Source organism: Silene latifolia, chromosome 11, assembly GCF_048544455.1.
Source record: "Silene latifolia isolate original U9 population chromosome 11, ASM4854445v1, whole genome shotgun sequence".
Taxonomy (NCBI): Eukaryota; Viridiplantae; Streptophyta; class Magnoliopsida; order Caryophyllales; family Caryophyllaceae; genus Silene; species Silene latifolia.
The window spans coordinates 44,724,067-44,750,621 of record NC_133536.1 but is presented as its reverse complement, the minus strand read 5'-3'; positions in this window follow the sequence as shown (position 1 = coordinate 44,750,621).

The window sequence follows — 26,555 nt, the reverse complement described above, 5'->3', positions numbered from 1 at the left end:
GTCCTTATGTAATCAGTTCTACAATGGGCTTTATGACGATAAGAGAGCTATCCTGGATGCTGCAGCTAATGGCAGATTCCAGGAGAATGTTGGAGAAACAAAGGGATGGAAGATTATTGAAGATATGGCCATCCATAAAGCTGAGCATGGGAATTCTAGAGGAAATCAGAGAAGATCAGCTGAATCTCCTGCCGTAGCTGCAATAGAGGCCCTTACTGCAAGATTTGACAAGTTCGATTTTGGGGGATCCTCAAAAGGTGGGATATATAAGGTTAACGCAGTTTTAGACGGTCCCTTTTCATGCAAAAGATGTGGAGGAGAGGGACATGTTTCGGAATTTTGTACCAGTTCGAATGAAATATGTGCTGCCTTTCAACATTATAGGCAGATTGGTACTTACCCCGATCCTTCCAATGTCCACCCCAATTTGAGGTGGACTAACCAGAATGTCCTTAATCCCGGTCCACAACAGCAGCAGCAAAGCTATGTGCCCCCTCATAAGCAGCAGCAGTTTCAAAAGCCTCTCTATGTGCCGTAGCAGCAGCAATTTCAAAGTTCTGATATTTCTGAGTTGAAAAACATGGTTCAAAATTTGTCGGGTTTGCTGCAAAAGAAGTCTCTAGCTAGAGAGACTTCTACCAAAATGTTGGAGAGTCAAATTGCCTAACTGGCAAGCAAGAGTGCAACAAGAGCTCCGGGGCATTTACCGTCGCAGCCGGATCAAAAAGAGACCCTAAATGCTATCACTTTGAGGAGTGGGTCTACCCTTGATGGGCCCGCTATGGTCGAAGATGTTACTGAAAAAGATGAGGCGGAACCGAGCAAGAAAAAGGTTGTAACGAACAGTAGCAAGAAAAAGACGGTCGTGAGGTTTATATCGATCGATCGATCGACATACCTTGGTCGATCGACGATCCCGAAACAAGATCTGATTTGTTCTGAAGAAGTCAGTCGATCGACTGACCTACATGGTCGATCGACTGAAGATGCTGCTGATCGTGAACCTTTTCGTCCTCCGATGCCCGATAACTTGAAGGACCACCTATTTCGGGGTACGACGACTCCGAAATTATTGAGGCAAGATCCAAATGCCGATGGGTCAGTTCCGGTTCCAAAGTATGACCCTATGACGATTAATGGTTCATTCCTAAGACGGTCTGAACAGGGTTCGAGCTACAACAAGGACAAGGTAGTGGATTTTCAGCCTAAGTCCACTGATGCCGGTATGAGAGACCTAGAAGAGAGGGCTAAGTTGCTTCTTACAACCCCGTATCTAGAGAGATTGGTGCCGACAAAGGAACAGGTATCGTTTAACAAATTTGAAAATGTTATTCGTAGTTTAAATGTGCAAGTTCCTTTTCTTGAATTAGTTAATCAAGTGCCTGCTTACACGAAATTTATGAAGCAGCTTTTGTCTAAAAAGAAGTCACTTGTCACTATGAAATCTGTCGCACTAACTGAGGAGTCATGTTCTTATTTGACTCATACTGCACCTCATAAGCTAGAAGACCCAGGCAGTTTTTCAGTCCCATGTAATATTGGCACCTTTTCTATTGAGAAGGCCTTATGTGACCTAGGGGCCAGTATTAGCGTTATGCCTTTGAGTCTTGCTAAGAAATTGAAATTGACTAGGTTTGCGATTACTAGCATGACAAGATGACAAAGATGAGATGGTCGATCGTTCTGCGGTCCGGCCTATAGGAGTCTTAGAGGACATTCCTGTGCAAATAGGAAAGTTCTTTTTCCCAGTTGACTTCGTTGTATTAGATATACCCGAGGATGCTCACATTCCTATCATTTTGGGTAGACCATTTCTGCACACTGCTGGTGCAGTTATAGATGTTGGCTCAGGGACGTTGACCTTAAAAGTAGAGAAACAGTCCATTATTTTTGCCCAGACAGCTAAGAAGAAAGATCATATGTGGCCAGTCACGTGTAATACGATTTCTGAGAAGAAATCTTATTTTTTGCTTTCTGATATACCTGCCCCTATGCCTACTCCTGTTGTGACACCTCCGCCCCTGATTGGGAGCAAATTGGAGGAAGATTCTTATGTTTTAGATATTGCAGGAAATGGTTTGGGGAAGGAAGAGCCATTCATTGCTCCAGCTGTGAAGGAGCCAATCGTTCAAAGAGGCGGCTTAGGATGTCTTAGCTATGGCACAGATGAGGAGCCTGATGAGGAGCCAGTCAAGGTGACGGAGTCCGATTTGGATTTTGATGAGCCAGACGAGGTCATTATTGGGAAGATGTTAGAGACGTTGATCCGTTGAGTTCTGCGGATATTGGAGCTGATAGGAGTGCAGCTGAGGAGATGAGCACTGTAGAGGCTACCTCTTGTAGCCAGAAGCCGAGCAAGTGGGCCATTCCGTGGCCATTGTTGATCAACTATTAGTTGATTAAGACTTTTAAAGACATTTTATTGCTTTTGTTAGACTTTTTATTGCTTTGGTTTGCGCGAGACTTCGCTTTAATAAGTTTGCTTAGGATTTTTATGGACTTTAGACTGTTACTTTGGGTTTTGCGCAATTTTGGGCGCGTTATTATGTGTAATTTGCAGGTTTATAGACCATATTAGCTCAATTTATTGAGCTAATTCGAAGAAATCAGAAACTTACAGCAGGTTTCTCAGTCAATCGACTGGCCTGAGTGGTCGATCGACTGACTGCTATAGCTATAGGGGCTTCTCTTCTTGTCATCCTGGTCGATCGACTGGATGCTATGGTCGATCGACCATGTTCGCTGCTGTACCTGTTTTCGATCATTCCCCTGCTATGTTTGGTCGATTTGCGGAGTTGAGGGAGTCTTTTCTCCACTTTATTCTCCGACTCATTTCTGTTTTCTTCCGTTTCCTTATTTTGCACATAATTTTGCGTTTCATAAATTATTTTCTCGGAATTACGCGCGGTACTTTTGTCTCTTTTCAGGTACTTATGGTAGCACTGCTGGCTACTGAAACCTCCTAGCTCACGCTGGTTTGGGGAGGTTTCCTTTTGCTGCGCTTAAAGTCTTGTGAGTTTCCGAGTCCTTTTCATGTCTTATTTAGTTAATTTATCGAAAATTCCCATTTCCCTTTTATTTCATTACATGATTTTGCACAATGGGGACATTGTGTGATTTGGTTTGGGGAAGGGTTTTGCGTTGCATTCTCATGTTTCATTGCATTTCTGTTTCACATTTATTGCACTTCAGTTTGCATTTGTTATTTCTTTTCCTATATATTTAAAAAATTCAAAAAAAAATTCAAAAATTCAAAAATTCAAAAAAAAAATTCACGTTTATTTTAACATATAGGTCGACTCGGAACGGTAGTATTTCAATGATGACATTGCATTTGCATCTGTTTATGCCTAAGCCTTGCTAATTGACATGTTATTAGTAGAATCATATATGCATAGTCTACGAGTTTTCGTTAAATTTCTTGCTGAACTTTAGACTCGACCGAGTGCTGCAGCAAAGAAAAAAAAAGAAAATTCGAAAAATCACATGATGCAATTGTCATGAGTTGGTGATTTTGTACTCCCATGTATTATTTCTAATTGTTGGGGAGTTTACTTGTTGTTGGGTTGTGAGTTTAGTGCTAGTTATAGCACCGTTTCATCGATTTAATCTTGAGCAAGAAGTTGGATGTTGTTATTAATTTGGTTCCCTTAGTTACTAGCTTGGCTCTTAACTCTGTTTTTATCCAAATTTATCTTAGCCCCTTCCTGCCCATACCTCACATATCCAAATTCGCCTCGGCATGGGTCATGGTCATTTTATGGTTGGAATGCATATGTACGGTTGTAGAGATTATTTTTCATATTAGATTGCAGGCATGTTCTTATAGGTCGTAGTTAAGTGAGTGTCACTACAAAATGAATTCTTTCTATCTTTTACATATATTCACCTGTGCTTATGTGTGATATGAACGACCCGTGAGAGTAGGGATGGCAGTGGGTCGGGGACCCGACCTAGACCCTGAGGGTCGGACCCTAATGGGTCGGGTATGGGTCTCATTTTTTCAGACCCAATGGGTATGGGTCGGGTATGGATCTTAAGAAAATATTTCGGGTCCGGGTCCGGGTCAAAGTTATGAGACCCATACCCGACCCTTAGACCCTTTATTAAAGAAAAAAAATCAAAATTACAACTTTTCTGAATTCATACTGGCAGACTGTAAAACCAAACTAAAGTCTCTTTCTCTTCCCTCATCCCATAAAGTGATAAAACTCAACCAAACTCTTCTGACAATACCACCACTCCACCACTGACACAAGAAAACCACCACCACAGCACTGATACGCGACTGGCAACCACCTCTCTAATAGCCGGCGACCGACAACCACCATTAACGGAAGATTAATAAACTCATAATGTTAAAGTAGTATGATTTTTTTTTTAATATTATAGACCCCATAACTGTTAATCTTGTTACTAAAGTGGCTGAAACTCGGACCCACGGGTAGACCCATACCCTACCCTTACCCATAGGGTCCGGGTATGGGTCCTCAAATTTTAGACCCTTGCGGGTCTGGGTCGGGTACCGATCCAACGGGAAAATCTCGGGTCGGGTCCGGGTCTAGGCGGACCCTACCCAGACCCTACCCATTGCCATCCCTACGTGAGAGTCCATAATGATAAGTCTCTATAGTTGACGGTTCAGCAGTTTTTTAAACGACTACAGAACTCGTTTGCATGATTCGTATTGCTAATTGATTGTTAGTTGTTGCATTAAACTGGTTTAGGCTTTACAGTTTGCATTTTGCTCTGAGATTGAACTCGTTCCATTAGGTTTTAGGACCGAGTCTAGTTCTTGCTTGGGGACAAGCAAGGGTTTGGTTTGGGGAAGTTTGATGTGTGTCCTAAATATATTGTTTTACACCCTATTTTACACGCATTTCAGAGCTCATTTGTGTAGTTTATGCTACTATTTTCCAAATTTCCGTCTACTTTCGTGTTTTTGTATAATATTGCAGAAATGTGAAGAATTCAGCGGAAATCAAGCCTAATCCGTCCCCGAGTACCTAACATTGCATTTAACATGGAGTAAAGACTCGGGAAGCAAACTTGGAGCGCGTATCGAGGCCCGAAAGACGAATTCACGAAGCTTTTGGAGCAAAGTACCAGCTACAGTGGTCTATCGACTGACATACAGTGGTCGATCGACTGGCTCCCGTGAGATTTACTTCGTTTTAATTAATTTAATTGCTATATTTGACGAATCGAGTGCACGCGACTAGTTGAATGCTTAGGAATTGACCGACCCTATAAGATCGAAAGATAGGGAGGGAAATAGACTACTTAATTAAGACGACTAAATTAATAAGATCGAGAGATAAGTTAATTTAGACTTCTAAATCACTTTTCAGGACGAGAGTCAGTACTAGTGATATTAGGGATCCGTAGCTAGATCGAAAGATGCTACCTGTTAAGAATGGACCGAGAGGACTTCTTATTTTCCCGTCTCATGTGATTATCTCAGACTTACCTAGGATACTGCCGCCGAAACTACAGTGAACCGACCATCTTAGCACCCTTTTAATATTTGATTTCATCCAGTTCTTTTATCATTCACTTAATTACTTTAGTTATAGAACAATTCAAAACAAACCCCCACACATTTGTTACTTTAAGACTAAAATCGGACAACTATTAATTGCATCGCCTCTCTGTGGTTCGACCCTGACTGCCACTAGCTATTGTAGTAGTTTGGATTATAAATTTATCTTTGGTACTCTACGACGGTATCACTCACGATAAGGATTCTCACTAGCATTTGTACTAGGTAGTTTCTCACCGTGATATGTCCATACATAATATTTATCGGCGAAACCATTCGACCAAAGATTGCATTTCTTACACGGACACCTCATTTCACCTAAATTCTTGTACTCACTACTTCCTTCCGCGAATTTAATAAACTCTTACACCCCCTCTGCAAATGTTTTCTTGGGTTTCTTTTTTTCGTCTAATCATTCATACATCCACTGCCGTTCTAATCTTTTCATGTTATTATGTATCTACACATTTATATATATCATTAAAAAAGACAATAACCTAACAACAATCAAAATCAAGAATAATACACAATAATTTAACATTTTAACCAATATAAATATTGTATTTCTTTGAATTGGGTCCTTATCACTCCAACCTAAACCCATCAATGTACGTTTCAAGTCACTAGCAAACATGTACTTGTGATTTATTAATGAGGAAAAAAATTTGGCAGCAATTCCCATCCGTTCTCCAAATACACAATGTAGAATAAATAATTACTCTACATATGCATTTAGAGAACATTAAAGGAATTGTCACCAAACTCTTTTCTCATTAACAAATCACAAGCACATATTTACTACCTAAGTGACTTAAAACGTACAAAGACAGTCCCAAAACGGGGACTATTCAAAAATTACTCCTAGTGAGTAATTTTTGAACGGGTACTAGGTCAATATGAACAATAATTTTAACAATATTAAAAAAAACATATAACAATGACTACTTTTATTTCCAATTAACAAAAACTAACATGAATAATTTTTCATTTTACATATCTAGTCTAATTATCATTTTAAAAACTAACATGAATAATTTTTCATTTTACATATCTAGTCTAATTATCATTTTAAAAACATTAACATTTCACAAAATTTAACAATAATCTAATTAACAAAAAAATTAGATGCATACAATAAAATATAACAACATACATTTAAACAAAATTGGCTTCTATCCTAAGTCAACATGCATCAACATCAACAATAATTCAACTATAATTAAAACAATAACTAATATTCTAATTCAATTAAGATAATTAAACAAAAAAATTAAAAGGAGAAATACCTAATTAGCTCTACAAAGAAAAAAAAATGAAAAGGAAGGATGAGAAAGAGGAAAGGTGACTGCGGTGGCGGCGGCAGGAGGCGGCAGGAGGAGGCGGCAGCGGAAGGCTATAGAGAAAAAAAAAATTAAAAACAATAAAAGGAAAAGGAAAAAGAGAAAGGCGAAAAGAAGAAAAACAAATAAAATTACCTTATAGTGCTGGCGACGGCGTGGTGGTGGTGGCGCCGGAAGTGGAGGAGGGTGGTGGTGATGTCGGGTTTTAAGATGGTGATGTTAGGGTTTGAAGATTTTTAATTTGGGGGAAAATTGGTAAAGTGATGAAGGGAATGATCCCGTGTTTGAGATAAAAGGAAAGACTGACGGAAATCCCGTCAGTTAAATAGGAATACTGACGGACAATCCGTCAGTATTTCTAAAAAAACTGACGGAAATTCCGTCACTGGTTAACTTTATCAGACCAATAATGTATAACTTGTACACGTCAGATAATTTGGACAACTGACGGAATGTCCGTCACTTTTTTCAAATTCCTGACGGATTTTCCGTCACTGTGTCAATTATTTTGACAGGCTGTTATGCATTGTATTTCAAAAAAATAAAACATGTGACGGAAAATCCGTCAGTTTTTGTGTTTTACTGACGGAAATTCCGTCAGTTTTCCCAAATGCCTCACATTGTCATCATCTTGTTGGGTGTGAAAGCCAATGACGGAAATTCTGTCAGTTTTTTGGAAATACTGACGGATATTCCGTCACATGTTTTTTAGCGCCATTGACTTTGTCAACGCGCCAATTACAACTGACGGAATTTTCGTCAGGAAAGGGTACCGACGGAAATTCGGTCAAAAATTCGTCAGTAACCCGTGTTTTCTAACGGCCTCTTTTTTCCGTCGGTATGCCCGTCAATAAGCCGCGTTTTTTTTTTGTAGTGCTCAACCCCATTGTTATTCAATTCGTGATATTCTTGTGTACAGCGTGTGATACATAAGTGGACTCATGGGACTCAAAAATATAGGAGGACTCATAGGATCTTACATATATATATATATATATATATATATATATATATATATATATATATATATATATATATATATATATATATTTGAGATCCTATGAGAACCACTAGTATAATGAGAACCATGAGAACCACCACTACTATTACTATTAATAATAATAATACGGACGACATTAGACTTTATTTTGTTTGAAACCTACGCGCACCCCCAAACCCTTCAATCTCATTCATTTTCCCATTTTCACTTCCTCACTCATCTCTCCTTCTCTCTCTTCGACCATCACCCTCTCCGTCATCCTTTTCGATCGTCCTCTCCGATCATCGTTAACCAAATCATATTTCTGTCACTTCTCAAATCTCAACTCATTCATCATAGCATTTTCGTTCCTCTAATCCGATTCAACCGCCAATACTGAGTTTCATTCCTACAAATTAAGGTAATTAGCTTCTCAAATTCATGGCGATTCTACCCCAATTTGTTCATGCTATGTAATTTTCCTTGAGATTCATCAATTTGTCTATAGCTATTACCCCTAAGTTCGAGTAATTTTCCCTAATTAAGCTAATTGATTTTTCTTATATGAGGAACTCTTAGATTTGTAGTCTTATGCTTCAACCTATGTGGAATTTTAGTTTAGTTAGAGTTAAGCAATAATCTAACCCTAATTTCTTTCTTATTCATCCATTTTCATGATTTTATGATTCAAATTAGTTGATTAGGATTGTATTCCTATTTTATACTTCTTTCGATCGTTTTCTTTCATTTCAATTGTTGTTCGATTTAAGTTACAAGTATTTCTCGCTATTTTTACCAGTTTCATCAAATAGAACAATATAAATGAGGCGGATCTGGTATTAATGAAGATTGCAATCAGATGATTTTTTTAGTAGAGTTGGCACTTTCTAATGATCTTGAATTGATGTGATTTTACTTTAATTAAGTTTATTAGAGGAAAAAAGTGGCAGGCAATGTATAATGAATTTTCTGCAATAAATATTCAAATTGACAAAGATTTTAGTGCAAAGCTTTCAAGATATGGTTGTGTTCGCCTTTTTCCTGAAGCCGATCTCTACAAAACTCCTACACCTACTGTGAATGCTTATGTCATTGCTTTCTATGTGCTTTAAAAAGTGGCTTTCTTAATTTGATCTTACTAATGATGAGAAATGTGTTATGTTAAGCAATAAGCAGTATCACATTTATTTAGAAGCACCAGAATTCCAGAAAGCTGCTAGAATGCAAGAATGTGTGGTGTAGCAATCTAAATTCTTCCTAGAGATCAATTCATATATCAAAAAAGTGATACAATGCACTAGAAATAAGATCCGGAATTTCATTTCATTATTAGTTTCATAGGAAGAAAAATCATTGCAGCTCTTTTGTTTTTTCTGAATCAATTTCTACGATTGCATCCTAGTTCATTCAGTCTTTAGTTTGACAACATTAACAGTGTCTTACCGCGGTTAACCTTTTGCTTATAGACTGTCTGTGAATCAGAGCAGTTTCTCCTGATGTCTTGATGAAGATTGCAATCAGATGATTTTTTAGTACAGTTAGCACTTTCTAGTGATCTTGAATTGATGTGATTCTACTTTAATTAAGTTCATTAGAGGAAAAAAGTGGCAGGCAATGTATAATGAATTTTATGCAATAAATATTCAAATTGACAAGGGTTTTAGTACAAAGCTTTCAGGATATGGTTGTGTTTGCCTACTTCCTGAAGCCGATCTCTGAAGCGCTCCTACTCCTACTGTGAGTGCTTATGCCATTATTTTCTTTTAAGTAGTGTTGTAAACTTGTTGATGCTCCTGCTTAGTTTACTTTTAGCTGAGAGTTGGATTTTCTGCCTTCGCTGAATCCATGCCTAGTATCCCGTGAGTTAGTTTTTAGCCTTAAATGATAATACAATAGCACCATCTTAATGCATGTCACTAAGGCTGTTGCACTATTACAGGGTAAAAATAAGGGTAAGGGCAGGGCCGTCTCTGACATTTTGGGGGCCCTGTGCGAAATTTATACAAGAGGCCCCTTATTTACTAGCGATAATTTATATTTTATAAAGAGATAAAATAATTTTTAAATAAGCATTTGAATTTTTCTTACAAAAATACAAGCATTTTATTCTAATTGGGTGAAAATAAGACACCTTCATATGGTATAAATAAACTTTTGTATCTTAAAAGAACATCAATTTGTTGGTATCATGTTGGTAATGTTTCACTGGCTCTAATATTGACGCAGGTTCGAGCCTTGGTATAGGCTTATTTTATTTCATTTTCAAAAGCAAATTAAAGTTTAAATATGCACCTAGTGAGAGTCCGACCATGGGATGTGGTAAGATAATGGGACGCTACTTACCAGTTGCGCTACAATAGTTCTGGTGATTTATATGTACGTTAAAAGCTATATATCGTTAATGAACAGTAACTGCGTCAATGACGGGCCCTTCAAAATTGGGGGCCCTGTTCCCCCGCACGGGTTGAACACCCTCTGGGCCGGCCCTGGGTAAGGGTATGAGTAAGGTTGTTGATGTGCTGTTTTATAGAGTAGTTATTTTTAAGACATTTTATTTTTCATGAAATAAGATTCTATGTGTATGAAATAAGGTTTTATGTGCATAAAATAAGGTTCTATTTGTTTGAAATAAGTGTTAAATTGGTATGAAATACAATGATATGTGCATAAAATAAGGTTCTATGTGCATGAAATAAGGTTCTATGTGTGGACAGCGGGGGCCCACGGGGGCGCTTGGGAGGAAAAGAGAAACAAGTGTTTGCATTTTTGTATGGAGTCGCCACCAATTTTTATGGGAAATTGGAACCGTTCGAATACCTCGTGTCTTGTCAAGACACAAAGTAAAGACATGAACACTAAGCAATCGTTACCCTTAGCATTCTATGTCTAGAATGACTCTCGTGGATGCCAATGAACACGGGTGTTCACAGATATCTGGAGTAAGGGGTGAGGGTACGTATTAGGAAGCTCTTTTGATCGAACACCTAATCCCGCCCGCCTCGATAGAGACCTCTACTAATGATTAGGGAAGTCATTCGTACTTGATATATCGTCGGGTATATGCATGCAATGCAACATCCAAGTTTTAATCCTAATATGTGAAAATTAATACTAAGTCGGTGAACAATCAATTTAGCATACAATTAAGGTCGAAGTAGGATTTAATGCTCAGTTACATGTGAGAACATACAAATGACACAAGAAATACAATAATTATGATCTACAATAATGAAAATTACATTAATTACAAAGGATAGGCGATTTATGTCGAAGATACCTTTAAAACGGATGATTTGAGAAAAAGAATAAAAGAATGAATTACGAACAAATCAGAAGGTGATAATACGGATAATAGTTAATTATACGTAGACTAAATAAACTAGGTCAAGGCAGAAACGGAGTTCAGGGACAGAATTCAACCCGGAACAGGCGCAGCAGAGCTGCGTCCTTTGGAATAGCGCAGCAGATACTGCGTCTGTTCCTGACCTGAACTCTGGCTGTGAAGCCGGAATTGCGTGTTGTTAATATCAATTGGTGAATTTAATGATTGATTAAAATTATTTACTCGGATGAAAGTGATTAATAGGTTATTTAACATATGAATGGGTCGTGAAAACAGTAAAACATGAATAAGACGGAATTAAACGAATTAACATAAGATGGGTTAATTACAGGAGTGAAAAATATTAACAAACTAAACAAATTAATGGACTAAGTAGGTTAGATACGATGGATTAATGAATATATGATAGATATGACGAATAACAGATGAAAACTATATCAAAGACGAATTCCAGAAACCCAATATTGATGAATTGAATCTCTATAACCCGGAATTGAATTTAATGACGAAAACCCGCAAATATGAGATTATAAGGGATTTAAGTCGGATTTGTGATGATTAAAAAATATTAAAGATGAATAATAAATATACATGTGAATTATATGCTATTATGATGAAGAATTAACAAACAAACGAAACAAATAAAAGAACTTTGACGAACAACAGAGGACGAACGAAGAAGAAAGGAAGAAGGAACTGCGGCAGCCTCACGAAGAGGCGCAGCAGGAACTGCGCTCCTTCGAAGAGGCGCAACAGTTGCTGCGTTCTTTCTCGACGGTTATCTACTGGAAATCCGTAAAAAGAGGTTTTAAAGCATGGTTTTAGAAATCGGTTTATAATGGTATTTTCGACATAAACCTTACAATTGATGATGATACAATAAATAAACACAATAAATAAAAGAGAGATTACACCCTCAGACTTACATGTTGACGAAACGAGAAGGACTAAGATATCGATTAGTGATGCTCGACGCGAATGCAAAGAAAGTGCCCTCGTAGGAGAAAAACGATTAGATTAATTAAGTTGATTGATGTGGAGTTGGTCAAATTGGTCGGTCATGCAAACGAGGCTGGTACTCAGAAGGATCCGAGCTTACGTGGTCGAAAGTTCAAGCACGTAGACGCCAAAAAGTAAGAACAAAGTCTAGAATGCAAAGGGAGAAGAGAAGGGCGGACACTCGCGTGAGAAATATGAGGAGCGAAGGCTCCTATTTATACTAATCACGTGGAGAAATTAGGGTTTCGGAGACTCTTTGGAAGTGAATCTCGGAAAGATATGAAAAAGATACGAGAAATACGCGAGAAAAGGGCCGGGAAGGCGCGCAGCACCACTGCGCGTCTCTTGGAAGAGGCGCAAAGACTGCCTTGCGTCTGTTCCCAAGGGGTTTCCTCCTGCGGAAGAAAGATTTCCGTGTTTGAGTTATGGTAGGACGGAAATAATTCGGTTTTCCTTAATATCTTATGTGACTATTACGGGAAATTGTTTACCAAAAGATAAAATTTATGAAATATGGAATAGAAATATCCGGAATATTCCAGAACATTCTGACTCGGGATTTAACGGTTATCAGAAAATGAAGACGGTTTTAGGCCCGGACTCGAATGTACTCTAATTATCTTGTCAAACGACCGTATCGGCACGTAGATGACAACTAAGAGGTAGACATTAATATTTGAGCAATCACTTGACGATAATCTTACGAACTGTCACAAATCGTTCCGCGTACCAAACATGCGGCCCAATCATCACCGGGTGGTTTGCGAGAGGTGCAGAAATAAGGTATCTACAGAGCTCCCACTTTGACTGAGGCTTGGACAAGGCGAAAGTCAAAGTATAGCCATCAGGTCAATCGAAGATTACAACCTGACGACTATGGCGACGCGAGGCGGCTCAAGGGGTCTGAGCCAAGGACCTGTCGTCGGGAACATTTTAGAGTCTGTCGACTATCGGGGAGGGTCATTTAAAGTCCATTAGACTACGTAAGGAAGCTCGCTAGCCATAAGAAGAAACCATACCTGAGACTTCTTCCCGAGATGCTTCCGGGGTGCATAGGAGCTAAGGTTAAGACCTAAAAGATACATAAGGATTGTGCTAGGGTATGGGGCTCTAAAGGAAAGCATTGACGGGAAGGAGGCCAAATATAAATTCGACGTAAGGGTAACTAAAGCTTGGGTATAGGAACTCTATTGGTTTGGGAATTTCTGGAGAACGACTCCTTTGTCGAACTCCGCGGGGAAACAAAAAATATTGTGGGTAGCAGGACCCAGGCGGGAGCTGCTGAGAGAAAACTGCTTGGGTAGTCTTCGAGAAACAATTGCGAGTAGCAGGACACAAAGTGGAACTGCGAGGGGAAATCGCTTAGGTAGATGTTAATCCTCACGTCTTGAGAGGGACAGTACGTCCGCTTACTCTCGCTGGAGACATGATTGGGAATTATTCTTCTTGTCATGAGAGGGAAAGTGTATCCGCTTACTCTCGCTGGAGACATAATGAAGGTGTGTCGAATTATGTGAAGGAATAAATGCTCGTTGCGACAGGCAAAAGGTCTTGGAAGGAATAAATAACGTGCGACAGTCTGCTGCTGGCTTGGAAATGCGGGCCGGAACGAAAGAAAAACGTCAAACGGACCAAAAGAATAAAATAGCATCGGGGAAGAGGCGCACCAAAGATGGGCCCACAAATAACGAACTCATAACGAATTTTTGAAAATCCGTATGGAGGGAACACAGGGAAGAGGCGCAGCAAGAGCTGCGTCTCTTGGAAGAGGCGCAGCGCTTGCTGCGTCTATTCCCCAAAGTGTTACTTCTGCGTAAAAACGCGATAATCAGGACCATTTCCGCCAAATTTTGATCCAAAAGTTTGCATTAATCATGACTAATCGAGGTATGTGTCTCATTCTTGCATTAATCATCCATATTTGTCCAATTTTGAGCCGAAAAAATTAGGGTTTATGACCCATTTGATCGAAATTTTGGGGCTTTTCCCCCAAACGCATTTGCCTTGTCAAATTGACATTAGAAATGGATAGTAGGTAGTATTAGGAACATAACCATGTATTTGTCTCGAATTTTCGTTGAGTTTTGAGCCTTTGAGTGAAATTTGAGACGGTTTCACAACTAAACCGTAAATTGCTTCGAAAATAGTCTTAGGATTGCCCATTTGTGATGAAACTTGATATTTGGGATCCTTGAATGATGGGTAAACTTTCTACCATCTCGTAATTTTGGTTTGTGACGGCTTTTCAGGACACCTTTCTAGGGCATAATCGTCGTTATAACGGAATGCTGCCGAAATTTTGACTCAAACCCGAGACTAGGCTTCAAATTAGGCTTGACTTGGCCCAAATTACCACATGAGTGATAGGGTTGGTGGGAATATGGCCAAGGATGGCAAGAAAAGAGCTATTTCAGGGCTTCCGAAGGCTCGAAAATCCCTTAACCAAGGCTTGTCGTCACGTGACGCGGCCTAAATTTGCTTTAATGTTGCAGGTGATGAGGCTTCTACTTCTGGGAGAGCTCCCATGGAGATAGACGTTGCTACTATCGAGGAGGCTTTGGAGCAGGCCTTCACCGCCGCGGTGATGGCTGCTGGGGACGAGATTCACGAGGAGGAGGCTGTTGAGGAGGAGGAGGCCCCGAGACGGGCCAACGTCGGACGAGGAGGTCCTCAGCTCAGAGGAGCTCCTACGTGGACTGAGACTTGGGAGAGCAGGCACCTGCTATGGGCTGCCGAGGGTCACCTGTCCTACAGGACGGTGAAGAGTTTGGTAAATAGGAATTCACTACTCATTACTCATCCTCATCCTCTTTCATTCATTTGTTCAAATTCCTTTCAAATTTCATTCAAAACTAAAGATAGCTTTTGTTTCAAATCGCAACAGGAGGCTGGGAACATCAGGTCGTTCTCGGGTTACACGACAGCGATGGAGCACTACGAGCGGCTGTCGGCGGAGGAGCGGGCCATGATCGAGCGTGGAGCGTTCGGTCCTTTGGTGCAGGTCAAGAGGGACATCGCGAAGAGGAAGCTGCGGGCTAACCTTAGCCTGGTCCGCGCTTTCTTGGACCGATTCTGGGATACGAATTCCACGTTCCACATGCCTTTCGGTGAAGTGGGAGTCACTCTGGAGGACTACGGCATGATTTCTGGTCTGTCGTGCGGGACCGAGGAGGTGGAGTGGCCAGAGACTGCCATGAGGGTGGACTCGGCCGAGGCGAGGAGATTGATCGGCTGGAACTTGTCGCCGAAGGGTTCTGATCCGGGTTTGATAGCCGATTCTACGTTCGAGACTACTTTGCGGGAAAGACCCCGGCGCTGGTGACGATTGACGGGAGGGAGACGGCTCCTCCTCCCTGTACAGCTGAGCAGAGGGCTCGTTTGTGGCTCTGGTGGTTTCTGTCTTTGATTTACCTCGGAGACAAGGGCGAGAGGCTGTCGACGAAGCTTCTTCCCTTCCTTTCTGACCTGAGTTCCCTAGGGCGTTGGGACTGGGTCACTGCTAGTTTTGCGGTCCTCATCCGCTTCATGAGGGCCATGGTTCGTCCGGAGTTGATGGAGAAGGGGACTTTTCCTGGTGCTGTCGGACCTGGACTATTGTTGGAGGTATGAACCTTCCTTTAGACCAAAGTAAATTCCCTTTCTTTATCAAATAACGAAAGATCGTCATTGATTATTCTGCTTTACAGGCGTGGGTGTACTCCTACTTCCCGAGCCTCGCGCCCAAGAGGACGGAGCCGCTGGAGAAGGCTTATCCCGTCGTGAGGGATTGGCTGATGTGCCGGACGAAGAGCAAGCGTTCTTCTCACAACGTCTACCGGCGGGACGTGAACGCTCTTCAGCTAGACAGCGTGAGTATCTCGCTTATATTCACTCGTGCTTCTTATATTTACCTTTAATTGATCATAGGAATGATCCTTTTTATCTTGTCACAGTGGGTGCCCAGACCTTAGGCGGAGTACGCTGGAGCGCCTCCTTTCGTGGCTGAGATCCTTCGGCCTAGGAGCCCGAGCCGACTGCTGTTGAGGACGTTGATGGGTCCTGTGTGGTACTTGGGCGAGCGCTTGGCTCGTCAGTGTTCTCGGGACGTGTTGACGGTTCCCGTCGATCCTCCCAAGACGATGTTTAGGGAGCCTTCTGAGGCTGAGAGGGAGCCGGACTTGGCTGGTGCCAGTGGTGACGCTCTCCTTCTGCCTGGCGAGGACTACTCGGCGTTCCTTTACGGGAGGTTGGCGTACTGGCCGGTAGTGGTGAGCATCTTTTATTTTTCCTCTTGATTTGATTTTGAGAATTATGATGAAGGATCATCGATTAGTGAGAACCATTTGTTTTTGCAGGAGGTCGAGGCGGCGGGCATCGAGCCCCCAGAGTACCCCGAGACCCTCGACTACACTGACGCGACCGGGAGGACGACGATCTCCGAGCTGCGTGACTTTGACGTAGCTGTGACGGATGCTGGCCTGGACGATTGGCAGCATCTGATTCGGAGGGTGAGCCTCTAACTTGTATAACTTTCGTGTAAGAACACATTTGATTGAGTTTGTTCAATTGTTGAGAATTTCTTTTGAAAATGCAGGTTGCGCCGTCTCGGTTTGTGGAGTTGTGGAGGGTGGCCAACCGGCTGCGAGCTACTGCCGTCGAGGCACTTGTTGGCGGTCGAGGTCGTCGGGTATGAACCTTACGCCTATTTCATTTTTGATTTTTGATTTCCCGATTTTGCTTGAATCGATTGACATGAGCCAATTTATTGTTTACAGGGTGACCGCGAGCTGGAGCGAGAGTTGACCCAGTCTCGGGAGGAGACAGCTCGCTTGTTGAGGGAGCTCGAGGTTCGGGACGCCGAGATCGCTGTTCTTGCGGCGAGAGTTGCAGAGTTGGAGGGCGCCCAACAGTAGTTTTGTGTAGCTTTTTTTTGTTGTTTGTTGGCTGTATTTTGTACATTTGTACATTTGGACCATCATTTTGAACATTTTTTGGACTTTTTTTGGGGCTCGAGCCCCCAGTTTGTTGCACATTTCCTTTGTTTGGTGTATATACGACGGCCTGAGTGCCTTTGCTGTTGGGTTGTGTTGCTTGTATCTGCAAGTTAGTTTTGAACAGGTTTGGTAGATGACGGTTTACGCCGTCATGCTGCCGAAATTTACATAGAAAACACGTAAAGCATACATTTATATATACATATGGCCTTAATTAGCGCAAAACGAGTGACTCAAAAGAATGCAAAAATGCAAAAATTTTGCCAGAAATGACCGGACGGTAGGGAGGGTTACCCCCTAAAAAAAGAAAAAAAGAAATCTATAAGTTAGAAATGTAGAAATGAAATTAAGAAATTGAAATTAATATAGAAATGTTGAGATTTGGTAAAATAAATGAATTAAATGAGAAATATTAAAAACGAAAATTATTCTCTAAAATGATGAATTAAAATGAAAATTGCTTCCTAAAATGAAAATATACAAGTGTGATAAAATGGGAAAATGTCGACGTCGCCTCGAAATGCGTGCCCACGAAATTAGGAAACCTGAAACATGGTAATCTTCTCGTATTTACCAAAATAATAACCCGTAGGAATAGGAAATTATTCGTCATGGAATTAGGAAAGATCCAACGCGGAAATCACAGAAGTGAAGCTGAGGAAGAGGCGCAGCATGAGCTGCGTCCCTTTGAAGAGGCGCAAAGGGCCGCGCCTGTTCCCAAGTCGTCTGTTCGACGGATTTTGGAAACAGAAATTAGTATAAATAGAAGCGCGGGTGGAGCTTTTATTCACATAATTCTTCCATCTCTTCTTCGTCTATTTACATAAAATTCTCAAAAGAAATTTTTCACCATGAATACTTTGGAGATCCGCTTGAAGGAATGGACCAACGAATTTTCGAATATGGAGAAGCATGATATGGGTGCTTATAATTTTGGGTCTTTGTTGAGTTTAAAACTCATCAAGGTTGTTAAACCGTTCTTGGATGCTTGCCTTGACTACTGGAACCCGAATTAACATGTTTTTGCGTTGCCTGGAGGTGATATTTGCCCATTTCCTGAAGAAATTGCTGCTATTGGTGGATGGGATCCCGAACATTTGCCTACCATTCCTTCTACTTCGCAAGGGTATAAGAGCAAATTTAGAGACTTGCTTGGATTGACTAGACTTGAGGTGGACCGTCTAGTTACCTCGAAAGGCGTGAGAATGTTGTACTTCATAGATCGATTCATCAACAGAGCCGACCCCACCGCTTCTCATGTTGCTAGGCGGAGGGCATTTGGCTTTTGCTTGTTGCATGTGTATGTCTTCCAAGGGCATGTTGATGAAGACTTGAGAGGTGATCCCCGTCTTTGCGCCTTGTTGAGCGAGATGGAGTCGCGCAGAGCCCACCGCTTATGCTTAGGAGAGATTATTTTGGGCTTGGATAGTAGGAAATCCAACCGCGATCTACCGTATTTGGGAAGCCCCGTCCTTCTGCAGGTAAAAGACGTTTTTTTTTTTTGTTTTTTCGTTTTTCTGTTTTCTTTTTTTTTTTTTGATGTCTAATACCCGTTTTTTGGTAGGTTTGGCTTATGGAACGGCTTCGATTGATCGAGCCCCCAGTTCATGTGCTTTCCTATCATGCCCGCTCGATTGCGATGAGGACGAGGTTGTACATGGTGGACTTCACTCGGGTCTGTGATTACTGGAAGAACAAGCTGAAGAGCGACGATGGCCCGTTGATTAGGTGGGTCGTACCGTGGTGGCACCTAAAATCTGTCACTGGATTATCTTCTTTGGATCCCACTAGGTCCGTGCGCATTCCTGGATTGGAGTTTATGGTGTGTATCTTCCCGGAAAGACTGATGAGACAAGTTGGACTGAAACAGACGATCCCAAGGCTTGACACCGTCCCACAGACTGCTATGGCGCTTACTATAGAGAGCCGAAGGGAGTGGGCCATTAAATGGGCCCAAAGAAATATGTGGTTCTTGAATTTCTCTGCCAATGCCTTGTGGGTGTCGGATTCTTATCTGAGATGGAGAAAGGCTACTACTCCGGAAGAGCGCGAGCGACTGAGGAAACGCGAGCCTGTTGATTACAAGGTGCGCGAGGGAGAGAAAGAGAAAGAGAAGCACCTGACAGAGGGAGAAGAAGAAGCCGGGTTTCAAGTTGTTCATCCTTCAAAGAAACCAAAGACTACTCCTGTCGCGGAAATGGTGATTATTTGCAAGAATGGAAAGGCTAGGCCTTGAGAAAGACCGTTGGTGATTAGGTCTGAAGTGGCGCAAGAGCGTCCGACTCGAGGTCGTGACAAGAAATATGATAAGAATGACAAGGGCAAGGGGAAGATGGAGGAATAGCCCGAGTCTTTATTTATTATTTGATTATTATTATTATTTGTTGTTGTAATAATAAAAAAAGGTGGGTTTTTTAGAATCCTAGCCTACTCTATTTTTATTATGTAGCGTACTATTATTTATCAGAAAATGAATGAAATAAAAAAGGTTAAATGGTTATGAAACCGTTGTGATTCTCTATTTATTATTCTTGTCGAATTTCAAATGCAATGCAAATGTCCTTCTATTTACATTTTAGATATAACGGGTTGAATCCTGTGAAGGATTGCCTACGTATTCACTTAAAAAAGTGAAATCAAACCCTTGCGCGTAATTCGAGTAAATGTAAAAGAATAATTGTTCTAAGCAAGAGCTTGTAATGAACGTAGAATATAAGCATGAGCTTTTGCTTACTCTGAAGGTGCGAATTTAGTTTATTTGATGATACTTGGATGACAAATTTGTCAAAATGCAAGAGCACAGTGACATTAGCTTATTTCAGCTTGGCCAGGGGCCGTTTATTTAGTGCCACAAGAGCGACACGTGGGGTTACGCGAGGCGCGTTTTCGCTCCTATTCTAGGCATAGTATCGTTTTAGTTGGTCAAGGTTTGTTGGGTTTGAAAACTCATTCCCGTCTAGGTCTGTGATTCTAACCGCACCCCCTGGGAGTATGGATTTGACTAGAAATGGTCCGGCCCAATTAGGTTTGAATTTTCCTCGTGGGTCAACAGGTAAAAGAGCTCTAACCGATTTGAGCACTAAGTCTCCCTCTTTGATGTTTCTTGGCCTAACCCTTTTGTTGAAAGCTCGTTTGATACGTGCTTGATATGTTTGGACATTATGTAAGGCGCGTAGCCTACGTTCAACCAGGAGGATGAGTTCTTCATATCTATCCTTCTTCCAATCGGCTTCCGGGATTTGACTTTCTAGTAAAATACGCAAGGATGGTATTTCTAGCTCGACTGGTTGTACAGCTTCCATGCCGTATGTCAAATAGAAAGGAGTGGCCCCAGTGGGCGTCCTAACAGATGTACGATACCCCCACAAAGCAAAGGGTATCTTGCTTGGCCAATCTCTATAGTTGTCAATCATTTTCTTGAGAATCGTGACAACATTCTTGTTTGCCGCCCCTACCGCACCGTTAGTCTGTGGTCTATAGGGCGAAGAGTGGTGATGTTTAATCTTGTATTTGGCTAGCAATTGCTCGGTCTCAGCTTGGAAATGTGATCCATTATCACTAATGATCTCATGTGGGCAACCATATCGACAGATGATGTTGTTTTGTATGAACTTTGCCACATTTTTAGCTGTAAGACTAGTGTAGGAAGCCGCTTCTACCCATTTGGTGAAATAGTCAATTGTTACTAGAATGAAATCGTGACCTCCTGTTCCGGCTGTGGTTATCTTCCCGATTATATCAATTCCCCATGCAGAAAATGGCCAAGGGGATGTCATTGTATAGAGTAATGAAGGAGGGACATGTTGTACATTCCCGAAGATTTGGCAATTGTGGCAATGTCTTACGTATTTGATGCAATCAGATTCCATTGTGGTCCAATAATACCCCAGACGTGTGATTTTCTTTGCCATCATAGGCCCACTTATGTGAGGACCGCATTCTCCGTCGTGGACTTCTTCCATCACCTTTCGTGCCTGTGAATGATCAAGGCAACGTAGGACTACACCAAGAGGTGTTCTTTTGTACAATTATCCTTGCATGAGAACGTATTGGGAAGCTAGTAGGCGTATAGCACGTTGTCCCCTCTTGTCCATATCCGGTGGATAGGTACCATTAAGCTTAAAATTCAGGATTGCTTGGAACCAGGGTTCCTGCGCGATTTCTTCTTCATCGGTGATTTGGTGGACATAAGCCGGCTCTGACCGTCGTTCGATGCACAAAGGCATTTCCATCATGTGATCCGGCATATTAATAAGAGATGCAAGTTTCGCAAGAGCGTCTGCAAATTGATTTTCTTCCCGAGGTAGGTGTAGGTAGGTTACGTGATTAAAGAATTGAGTGACTTGGTCTATTCTAGCCTGATAAGGTGCGAGGCTTTCGCTTCGGATTTTCCAAGATCCTGTAACTTGGTTGATGATCAATGATGAATCCCCATGTACTCGGAGGTTTTTAATGCCTAAGCTCACTGCCGCTTGTAGTCCAATGAGACAAGCTTCGTATTCTGCAGCATTGTTTGTCACCTCGAAGTCGATTTTGACAGCAATTAGTGTATGCTCGCCTTCAGGAGAAATGAGCAACACTCCTATTCCGAATCCTCTTAAGTTCGATGCTCCATGAAAGTATATGTCCCAGGAGTCTACATCAGTTTGGAGTATATCCTCGTCTGGAAATGACCAAGTATCTATTGTTTGTGCGTCATTGATAGGATTTTCTGCGAAAAATTCGGCAACGGCGCGACCTTTTATAACTTTCAGTGGCACGTATTTGAGGTCGAATTCTGAGAGCATCAGGGTCCATCTTGCTAGACGTCCGTTGAGGACGGGTTTCTCGAAGAGGTATTTGACTGGATCTATTTTGGAGTATATTTTGACGGAGTAGCTAAGCATGTAATGGCGTAGCTTCTTCGTTGCCCACACAAGAGCGAGGCATGTCTTTTCGAGTTGTGAGTATTTGCACTCGTATTCCAAGAACTTCTTACTAAGATAGTAGATAGCTCTTTCTTCACTTCCTACAGTTTGAGCCAGCATGGCACCCTTGGTCGTTTTTGATTCTTGTGAGGTATAAACCAAGAGGTTGGTCTCGTTGTGGTGGCATGAGCACTGGTGGTTTAGCCAATATCTCCTTGATTCGGTCGAATGCCTTTTGACAATCATCATCCCACATGGTGTGGTCTGTTTTTTTGAGTTTCTTGAAGATAGGCTCACAAATCATCGAAAGTTTCGATATGAATCGACTTATATATTGTACTTTTCCCAGGAATCCTCTGACTTCTTTTTCTGTTTTTGGTTGTGGCATTTCGATCAGAGCTTTGATTTTGGAAGGATCTATTTCTATACCTCGTTGGCTAACAACGTATCCCAGGAGTTTGCCAGATGTTACCCCGAATGTGCATTTCTGAGGATTGAGCCTCATGTTGTACTTTCGTAGCCTTGCGAAGAACTTGCAAAGGTTCGCAATATGTCCCTCTGTTTCCTTGGATTTGACAATTATGTCATCTACGTATACCTCAACTTCTTTGTGCATCATGTCATGTAGGAGTGTAGTTGCGGTGCGTTGATATGTAGCTCCGGCGTTGATCAATCCAAACGGCATTACCGTATAACAATAGGTTCCCCATTGGATGACAAAGGCGGTCTTATGCATATCTTCCATGGCCATCTTGATTAGATTATATCCCGCATACCCATCCATGAAAGATAGTAATGCGTGGTCTGCAGTATTGTCCACCAATATGTCGACGTGAGGTAGAGGGAAGTCATCTTTTGGACTTGCTTTGTTTAAGTCCCTAAAGTCAACACAAACACGGATTCTCCCATCCTTTTTGGGTACGGGTACTATGTTAGCTACCCAGTCAGAATACTCGGAAACTTTGATGAACCCGGCTTTGAATTGTTTGTCAACTTCTTCCTTAATCTTTAGAGCCCATTCTGTTCTCATTCGTCGAAGCTTGCTTTTTCTGAGGTTTGAAACCTGGCTTAATCGGAATCCTATGTTCGGCGATATCCATGTCGATCCCTGGCATGTCTTTGTAGGACCAAGCAAAAACGTCTTTGAATTCATTTAGGAGGTCTATGAAATCGGCCCTTTCGGTAGAGCTCAAGGTAGTCCCTATCCTAAGTTCTTGGGGTTCTAGTTCGGTTCCTACATTGATGGGTTCGGTGTCCTCTATTACTGGTCCCCCTTCCCCTTCCTGTAGTATTTCTTTGGCTACGTAGGGAGGTATTTCGATCGAGTCCGGGTCTTGGTCATCCTCGTATCATCGTAAATGTAATTGCACTCAAGATAACACAAAGAGTAAGCAGAACCCGATTTATTCATATTAAAATTTGAGTAAAGTTGAAACAAAGAAGCCAACTGATCCATGGTCGGTGGCGGCAAAGGGACAGTGGTTGGGGCATTTCCCGAACTACTGTGACTACTCGAGGCTAAGCTAGGAGAAACAAAGGGAGTGGGGATGACGACAGGAGTAGACTCTCTAGACTCCGACTCTGACTCTGACTCCGACTCCGACTCGAACTCATCGTCTTCTGATTCTCCTTTAAACATCTCTCCTTCTCCAGTGGTGAGCTTGAAGAGTCTTCCTTGATTGTTGGTTCATTTGATTGATTTTCTCCATCCTTTCTGTTGTCTTGCGTTGGTTTATGTGATTAACGCGGTGGGGTTGAAGCGATCGTCTTGAAGTATCATGGTAATGATCTCATCCTGCGCGGCCCTAACGAATCGATCTTCTCCAAACAATAGGCTAACAGCTTGTTCGTCTAAGCAAGGTGCTTGACGGGTTTTGACGGTAGGAACCATTTCTGGAGGGATAAAGTAGCAATCGTGAAAGATCTAGATTCCGGCTAGCTTCCTCTTGAGATAATGCCAAGGTTCGGGAAATCCGTGAAAGAGTTCTAGACTTCCTTCTTGAACAAAGTACCCATTTAAAGTAGGGAGATAGGGTCGCATTTGGACTCCTACGTGCTTACGGTTTTGGACTTGGGCAAGCATTTCGAGAACCTCCTTTTTTGTGGGTTTGTACCCTAGTCCAAGTGGTATCCTCTTTGAGTTGCCTTCCTTGTATGGTGCGAAGGTGTTTCTTCGAGTAGGGTTTAAAGGCATTCCAGGGAAGTATCCCTAGGTTTTGAGTATGTGGTTGACCACCAAGTTGGAGTAGGGATTATAGTATAAGGGTGCCAACTCGCTTTCTATGACACTTACACTTTGGAAGCCCCCAAGTTCGTACACGGGATCCGCAAGGACTTGATTGTTTGACTGTTTTTCGATTATTGCCTTGATGGGTGACGAAGTGATCGTCACTACTTTGCCATTTAGTGGGATCTTGATCTTTTGATGAAGAGTGGATGTTACCGCTTTGGAAGCGTGAATCCACGGCCTTCCTAGAAGTATGTTGAAGGAAGCTTCGATGTCCACTATTTGGAAGTTAACCTTTCGTTCGATTGGCCCTGTGGCTATGGTTAGGTTAACAAGTCCTACCACCTTTCGTCGTGTACCGTCATATGCACGCACACCTTGATTGGTAAAGGTCCAATCCGACTCTTTCATGCCTAGCTTGTATGCTGTTTTGAGGGGTATGACGTTGACTGCAGAACCATCGTCCACCAAGTTCATTGGCACATTCTTCTTTAGATAAATGACAGTGATGTATAGAGCAAGGTTGTGACTAGCGCCAAAAGGTGGCAAATCTTCGTCCGACAAAGTAATAGGATTACTTAGCTTCGGTGATTCTTGGAAGACCAAGTTGACTACATCTTCAGGAGTGGAGTTATGTGCTACATTTAGTTTGGCCAAAGCTTGCAGTAAGGCTTGGCGATGTGGGAATGAGCTTGCTATTAATTGCCAGACTGAAAGATCAGCCTTTGTCTTCTGTAATTGCTTGAGCAAATGATCAGTGGAGTCATCTTCGTTGTCAATTGGTGTGATGACGTTGGTTGGACCATTTTGAGTAGTGCTTTGATATGGGCGACCCGAACGAGTTAGGTGGTCCACATCTTGGTCTTCACCATTTTTGACTATTTCTTTGACTAGGGAGTCTTCAGTGAGATACTCGTCCTCGTCATCGTCGGCCCAAACTCTATTGATTGCAGTTAGTTCCCTCATTCTCATGATATCACCTTCTAGTCGTATGATTTGATCAACTAGTTTATCAACCATGGTGATTACTTCTTGCATAGTAGCATTTTGAGAGAAGATTAGTGGCACATGTTCTTCGGGTGTTGCGTTGGGATCATGTAGAGTTGTCACCACGTTTTCTAATTCCCAAACTTGTCTATCCACACTCCTTGCCCATGTGATGAAGTCGGAAATGGTAGGGGAGATAGTAGAGTAGAGCCCTTCATTCTCGATTGCATAAATTTCATTTTCGCATGGAGAAATGAGGTGTGAGCAATCTAAGATAGATTCATCACTTGTGATCACTGGAACTCCAAGAGGATTCTCAGTGTTGTTGGGCTTACCTTCCGGTGGTATTCGTAGTCGACCATCTTCAATCATGTCTTGAAGCACATTTTTCAACTTGTAGCATTTTTCTGTGTCGTGCCCCTTGCCCCTATGGTATTCACAGTACGAGTTCTCGTCCCAGAATTTGGATTTTCTTTCGGGTTCGGGAGTAGGTCCAATGGGTTGGAGTTTACCTTGCTTCATTAACCTTTTTAGAGCTTTGGCGTAAGTGTCCCCAAGATTTGTGAAATTCCTTGGTGGGGTGCTTTTCTTGGATGGCTCGAGAAGGTTAACTTCATCGGTCTTGCTAGTAGAGCCGTATGAACGACTTGTGGACCCTTGATATCCTCGACCTACCGTTTTGGACAAGAGTCCTTTACGGATGTCATCTTCAATCCTTGTCCCTAGTACGGTTAAGTCCTTGAAAGTTTTGATGTTTGGGTATCTCAAATGATTGGCATAGATGGGTTTGAGATTATCCACAAACTTTTCCACAAGGGTAGCCTCGTCCGGGCGTTCAACTAGTTGGGTGCTAGTCTTCCTCCACCTACTTAGGAAGTCGGTGAATCCTTCTTTGTCATTTTGGGTAAGAACCTCTAGAGTACGCATGTTGACTTGGATCTCGGCATTATCCGCATATTGTTTAGAGAACTCGATTGCGGCGTCTTCCCAAGTAGCGACCTTCTTGTGATCTAAGGAGTAGGACCATTGCTTTGGGATAGTGTCAAGAGATGAAGGAAAGATCCTTAAGAACATCTCGGGTTTGATGCCTTTGATAGACATGTAATCCTTGAAGGCACGGATGTGGTTCAAAGGGTTCTCGTGTCCCTTGAACTTAGGGATATCCGTCATATTGAAGTTAGTTGGCAATTTGGAATTGACGGCCTCATACTTGCGATTGTTCTCCCTATAAATGTCATCCCCTTTAAGGTACATCAAT